Source organism: Pan paniscus, chromosome 6 (assembly GCF_029289425.2).
Source record: "Pan paniscus chromosome 6, NHGRI_mPanPan1-v2.0_pri, whole genome shotgun sequence".
In the NCBI taxonomy this organism is placed as follows: domain Eukaryota; kingdom Metazoa; phylum Chordata; class Mammalia; order Primates; family Hominidae; genus Pan; species Pan paniscus.
Genome location: NC_073255.2, coordinates 115,538,939 through 115,546,635, shown reverse-complemented (window position 1 = coordinate 115,546,635; position 7,697 = coordinate 115,538,939).

The following is a 7,697-nucleotide window of genomic DNA, read 5'->3' as shown; positions in this document are numbered from 1 at the left end:
CACAGTCTCTTTATCCACTCGTTGAGTGATAGGCATTTGAGCTGGTTCCATATTTTTGCAATTGCAAATTGTGCTGCTATAAACACGTGTGTGCAAGTATCTTTTTCGAATAATGTCTTCTTTTCCTCTGAGTAGATACCCAGTAGTGGGATTCCTGGATCAAATGGTAGTTCTACTTTTAGTTCTTTAAGGAATCTCCACACTGCTTTCCATAGTGGTTGTGCTAGTTTACATTCCCAGCAGAAGTGTAGAAATGTTACCTTTTCACCACATCCATGGCAACATCCATTATTTTTTGATTATAGCCATTCTTGCGGGAGTAAGGTGATATTGCATTGTGGCTTTGATTTGCATTTCCCTGATCATTAGTGATGTTGAGCATTTTTAAATGTTTGTTGGCATTTTGTATATCTTCTTTTGAGAATTGTCTGTTCATGTCCTTATCCCACTTTTTGATGAGATTGTTTGTTTTATTTCTTGCTAATTTGTTTGAGTTCACTGTAGATTCTGAGATATTAGTCCTTTGTCAGATGTGTAGATTGTGAAGATTTTCTCCCACTCTGTGGGTTGTCTGTTTACTCTCTCTGCTGTTCCTTTTGCTGTGCAAAAGTGCTTTAGTTTAATTAAGTCCCATCTATTTATTAATTATTATTTTGCATGTGTTTTGGGTTCTTGGTCATGAAGTCTTTGCCTACGCCAATGTCTAGAAGGGTTTTTTGATGTTATCTTCCAGAATTTGTATAGTTTCAGGTCTTAGATTTAAATCCTTGATCCATCTTGAGTTTATTTTTGTATAAGGTGAGAGATGAGGATGCAGTTTCATTCTCCTACACGTGGCCAGCCAATTATTCCAGCACCATTTGTTAAATAGGGTGTCCTTCCCCCACTTTATATATTTGTTTGCTTTGTTGAAGAACAGTTGGCTGTAAGTATTTGGGTTCCTTTCTGGGTCCTCAATTCTGTTCAATTGGTCTATGTGCCTATTTTTATACCAGTGCCATGTTATTTTGGTTATTATGGGCTTATAGTATTGTTTGAAATCAGGTAATGTGATGCCTCCAGATTTGTGGGATTTTGTTTGTTTGTTTGTTTTTCTTAGTCTTGCTCTGGTTATGTGGGTTCTTTTTAGGTTCAATATAAATTTTATAATTATTTGTTCTAATCCTGTGAAGAATGATGGTGGTATTTTGATGGGAATTGCATTGAATTTGTAGATTGCTTTTGGCAGTATGGTAGTTTTCACAATATCGACCCTGGATCCATGAGTATGGGATGTGTTTCCATTTATTGGAGTCATCTATGATTTCTTTCAGCAATGTTTTGTAGTTTTCCTTGTAGATGTTTATCACATCATTTGTTAGGTATATTCCCAAGTGTTTTAGTTTTTTTGAAGCTATTGTAAAAGCGGATGAGTTCTTGGTTGGTTTCTTAGCTTGGTCACTGTTGTTGTACAGCAGAGCTACTGATTTGTGTACGTTAATGTTGTATCCTAAACCTTCACTGAATTAATTTCCAGTTCTAGGAGCTTTTTGCAGGAATCTTTAGAGTTTTCTAGGTATACAATCATATCATCAGCAAACATTGACAGTTTGACTTCCTCTTTAGTTATTTGGATGCCCTTTATTTCTTTTTCTTGTCTGATTGCTCTGGCTAGGACTTCCAGTACTATGTTGAATAGAAGTGCTAAGAGTGGGCATCCTTGTCTTGTTCCAGTTCTCAGAGGGAATGCTTTCAACTTTTCTCCATTCAGAATTATTTTGGCTGTAGGTTTGTCGTAGATGGCTTTTATTACATTGAGGTATGTCTCTTGTATGCTGATTTTGCTGAGGGTTTTAATCATAAAGTGATGTTGGATTTTGTCAAATGCTTTTTCTGCATCTATTGAGATGCTCATGTGATTTTTGTTTTTAATTCTGTTTACGTGGTATATCACATTTATTGACTTGTGTATGTTAAACCATCCCTGCATCCCTGTTATAAAACCCACTTGAGCATGGTGAATTATCTTTTTGATATGCTGTTGGATTTGGTTAGCTAGTAATTTGTTATGGAATTTTGGATTTATGTTCCTCAGAAATATTGGCCTGTAGTTTTCTTTTTTGGTTATGTCCTTCCCTGGTTTTGGTATTAGGATGATACTGGCTTCATAGAATGATTTAGAGAGGATTACCTTTTTCTCTATCTTGTGAAATAGTGTCAATAGGATTGGTACCAGTTCTTCTTTAAATGCCTGGTAGAATTCAGCTATGAACCTGTCTGGTCCTGAACTTTTTTTTTTGGTACCTTTTTTATTGCCATTTCAATATCACTGTTTGTTACTGGTCTGTTCAGGTTTGCTAATTCTTTATGATTTAAGCTAAGAGGATTGTATCTTTCCAGGAATTATCCTCTAGTTTTTTTAGTTTATTCATGTAAAAGTGTTCACAGTAGCCTTGAATGATCTTTTATTTTTCTGTGGTGTTGGTTATAACATCTCCCATTTCATTTCTAATTGAGCTTATTTGAATCTTCTCTCTTCTTTTTTTGGGTTAATCTTGCTAATGGTCTATCACTTTTATTTATCTTTTCTAAGAACCAGCTTTTTCTTTCATTTAACTCTTTTTTTATTTCAATTTCATTAGTTCAGCTCTGATCTTGGTTATTTCCTTTCTTCTGCCTGGTTTGGGTTTGGGTTTGGTTTGTTTCTTCTTGTTTCTATAGTTCCTTGAGGTGTTACCTTAGATTGTGTATTTGTGCTCTTTCAGACTTTTCGATGAAGGCATTTAAGGCTATGAACTTTCCTTGTAGCACTGTCTTTGCTGCATCCCAGAAGTTTTGATAGGTTGTGTCACTACTATCGTTCAGTTCAAAGAATTTTTTAATTTCCCTTTTGATTTCATTGTTGACCTAATGATCATTCAGGAGCAGGTTATTTAATTTCCATGTATTTGCATTGTTTTGAAGTTTCCTTTTGGAGTTGATTTCCAATTTTATTCCACTGTGGTCAGAGAGAGTATCTCGTATATTTTCAGTTTTCTTAAACTTATTGAGTTTTGTGGCCTATCATATGGTCTATCTTGGAAAAAGTTCCATGTGCTGATGAGTAGAATGTATATTCTGTGGTTGTTGGGTAGAATGTTCTGTAAGTATCTGTTAAGTCCGTTTGTTCCAGGATATAATTTAAATCCATTGTCTTTTTGTTGACTTTCTGTCTTGATAACCTGTCTAGTGCTGTCAGTAGAGTATTGAAGTCCCCCATTATTACGGTGTTGCTGTCTCATTTCTTAGGTCTAGTGGTAATTATTTTATAAATTTGGGAGCTCCAGTGTTAGGTGCATATATATTTAGGATTGTGATTTTTTCCTGTTGCACAAGGCCTTTTATCATTATATAATGTCCCTCTTTGTTTTTTGTTTGTTTGTTTGTTTGTTTTTTGTTTTTTGAGATGGAGTCTCGCTCTCGCCCAGGCTGGACTGCAGTGGCCTCCTCTTTGTTTTTTTCAACTGCTGTTGCTTTGAAGTTTGTTTTGTCTGATATAAGAATAGCTACTCCTGCTCATTTTTACTGTCTATTTGCATGGAATGTCCTTTTCCACTCATTTACCTTAAGTTTATGTAGTCTTATGTGTTAGGTGAGTCTTTTGAAGGCAGCATATACTTGGTTGGTGAATTCTTATCCATTTTGCCATTCTGTATCTTTTAAGTGAAGCATTTACACCATTTACATTCAATGTTAGTATTGAGATGTGAGGTAGTATTCTATTCATCATGCTATTTGTTAGGTTTGTTTAACTGTATTTTGTTTTATAGTTCTTGTGAGATTTATGCTTTAAAGAGGTTCTGTTTGGATGTGTTTCCAGGATTTGTTTCATGATTTAGAGCTCCTTTTAGCAGTTCTTGTAGTGCTGGCTTGGTAGTGGTGACTTCTCTCATCATTTGTTTGTCTGAAAAAGACTGTATCTTTTCTTCATTTATGAAGCTTATTTTCCCTGGGTACAAAATTCTTACCTGATAATTGTTTTGTTTAAGGAGGCTGAAGATAGAGCCCCAATCCCTTCTAGCTTGTAAGGTTACTGCTGATATATCTACTGTCAATCTGATAGCTTTTTTTTAAAAATAAAAAATAGCTTTTTTTTATACTTTAAGTTCTAGGGTACATGTGCACAACGTGCAGGTTTGATACATAGGTATACTTGTACCATGTTGGTTTGATGCTCCCATCAACTCATCATTTACATTAGGTATTTCTCCTAATGCTATCCCTCTCCCAGCCCCCAATCCCCCAACAGGCCCCAGTGTGTGATGTTCCCCACCCTGTGTCCAAGTGATCTCATTGTTCAATTCCCACCTATGAGTGTGAACAGGCAGTATTTGGTTTTCTGTCCTTGCGATAGTTTACTGAGAATGATGGTTTCCAGCTTCATCCATGTCCCTGCAAAGGACATGAACTCATCCTTTTTTATGGCTGCATAGTATTCCATGATGTATATGTGCCACATTTTCTTAATCCAGTCTATCATTGATGGCCATTTGGGTTGGTTCCAGGTCTTTGCTATTGTGAATAGTGCCACAATAAACATACATGTGCGTGTGTCTTTATAGTAGCATGATTTATAATCCTTTGGGTATATACCCAGTAATGGGACTGCTGGGTCAAATGGTAATTCTAGTTCTAGATCCTTGAGGAATTTCCACACTGTCTTTCACATTGGTTGAACCAATTTACACTCCCACCAACAGTGTAAAAACATTCCTATTTCTCCACATCCTCTCCAGCATCTGTTGTTTCCTGACTTTTTAATGATTGCCATTCTAACTGGCATGAGATGGTATCTCATTGTGGATTTGATTTGCATTTCTCTGATAACAAGTGATGATGAGCATTTTTTCATATCTCTGTTGGCTGCATAGATGTCTTCTTTTGAGAAGTGTCTGTTCATATCCTTTGCCCACTTTTTGATGGGGTTGTTTTTTTCTTGTAAACTTGTTTGCGTTCTTTGTAGATTCTGGATATTAGCCCTTTGTCAAATGGGTAGATTGCAAAAATTTTCTCCCATTCTGTAGGTTGCCTGTTCACTCTGATGGTAGTTTCTTTTGCTGTGCAGAAGCTCTTTGGTTTAATTATATCCCATTTGTCAATTTTGGCTTTTGTTGCCATTGCTTTTGGTGTTTTAGTCATGAAGTCCTTGCCCATGCCTATGTCCTGAATGGTATTCCCTAGGTTTTCTTCTAGGGATTTTATGGTTTTAGGTCTGACATTTAAGTCTTTAATCCATCTTGAATTAACTTTTTTCCCATTCAGTATGATATTGGCTGTGTGTTTGTCATAAACAGCTCTTATTATTTTCAGATACATTCCGTCAACACCTAGTTTATTGAGAGTTTTTAGCAATAAGGGCTGTTGAATTTTGTCAAAGGCCTTTTCTGCATCTATTGAGATAATCATGTAGTTTTTGTCATTGGTTCTGTTTATGTGATGGATTACGTTTATTGATTTGTGTGTGTTGAACCAGCCTTGCATCCCAGGGAAGAAGCCCACTTGATCGTGGTGGATATGCTTTTCGATGTGCTGCTGGATTCAGTTTGCCAGTATTTTATTGAGGACTTTTGCATCAATATTCATCAGGGATATTGGTCTAAAATTCTCTTTTTTTGTTGTGTCTCTGCCAGGCTTTGGTATTATGATGATACTGGCCTCATAAAATGAGTTAGGGAGGATTCCCTCTTTTTCTATTGATTGGAATAGTTTCAGAAGGAATGGTACCAGCTCCTCTTTGTACCTCTGGTAGAATTCGGTTGTGAATCCGTCTGGTCCTGGACTTTTTTTGGTTGGTAGGCTATTAATTATTGCCTCAATTTCAGAGCATGTTATTGGTCTATTCAGAGAATCAACTTCTTCCTTGTTTAGTCTTGGGAGGGTGTATGTGTCCAGGAATTTATCCATTTCTTCTAGATTTTTCTAGTTTATTTGCATAGAGGTGTTTATAGTATTCTATGATGGTAGTTTGCATTTCTGTGGGATCGGTGGTGAGATCCCCTTTATCATTTTTTTATTGTGTCTATTTGACTCTTCTTCCTTTTCTACTTTATTTAGTCTTGCTAGCGGTCTATCAATTTTGCTGATGTTTTCAAAAAACCAGCTCCTGGATTCATTGATTTTTTGAAGGGTTTTTTGTGTCTCCACCTCTTTCAGTTGTGCTCTGATCTTGGACTCCCACACAATTATAATGGGAGACTTTAACACTCCACTGTCAATATTAGACAGATCAACAAGACAGAAGGTTAACAAGGATATACAGGACCTGAACTCAGCTCTGCAACCAGGAGACCTAATAGACACATCTAGATAACTCTCTACCCCAAATCAACAGAATATACATTCTTCTCAGCACCACATCACACTTATTCTAAAATTGACCACATGGTTGGAAGTAAAGCACTCTTTGGCAAATGTAAAAGAACAGAAATCACAACAAACTGTCTCTCAGACCACAGTGCAATCAAATTAGAACTCAGGATTAAGAAGCTCACTCAAAACTGCACAACTACATGGAAACTGAACAACTTGCTCCTGAATGACTACTGGGTAAATAACAAAATGAAGGCAGAAATAAAGATGTTCTTTGAAACCAATGAGAACAAAGACACAACATACCAGAATCTCTGGGACACATTTAAAGCAGTGTGTAGAGGGAAATTTATAGCACTAAATGACCAGCAGAGAAAGCAGGAAAGATCTAAAATTGACACGCTAACATCACAATTAAAAGAACTAGAGAAGCAAGAGCAAACAAATTCAAAAGCTAGCAGAAGGTTTGTCTTTATAGGTTATCTGACGCTTTTGCCTCACAGCTCTTAAAATTGTTTCCTTTGTCTTGACTTTAGATAATCAGATGACAATGTGCCCAGGTGATGCTCTTTTTGTGATGAATTTCCCAGGTGTTTTGATCTTCCTATATTTGGATGTCTAGGTCTCTAGCAAGGTCAGGGAGGTTTTCCTTGATTACTCCCCCAGTTATGTTTTCCAAACTTTTAGACTTCTCTTCTTCCTCAGGAACACCAATTATTCTTAGGTTTGATCATCTAACATGATCCCAGACTTCTTGGAGGCTTTGTTCGTTTTTTAGAATTCTTTTTTCTTTGTCTCTGTTGAATTGGGTTAATTCAAAATCCTTGTCTTAGAGTTCTGAAGTTCTTTCTTCTTGTTTTATTCTATTGCTAAGACTTTCTAGTACATTTTGCATTTCTCTAAGTGTGTCCATTATTTCCTGAAGTTTGATTGTTTTGTATTCATTCTATCCATTTAACTGAAGATCTCTCCCATTATATTTTGTATCTTTTTTTGATTTCCTTAAATTGGACTTCACTTTTCTCTGCTGCCTCCTTGATTAGCTTAGTAGATTTTGTAGATTACATTCTGAATCCTTTTTCAGGTAAATCAGGGATTTCTTTTGGGTTTGGATCCATCACTGGTGAGCTAGTGTGATTTTTTGGGGGTATTAAAGAACATTGTTTTGACATATTACCAGAATTGTTTTTCCGGTTTCTTCTCATTTGAGTAGGCTATGTCCGAGGGAAGATCTGGGGCTCAAGCCTGCCATTCAGATTCTTTTGTTCCATAAAGGAACAAAAAGTTCCCTGATGCAGTACTCTCCCCCTTTTCATGGGATGTGGTTTCCTGATAGCCAAACTGTAGTGATTGTTATTTCTTTTCTGGAT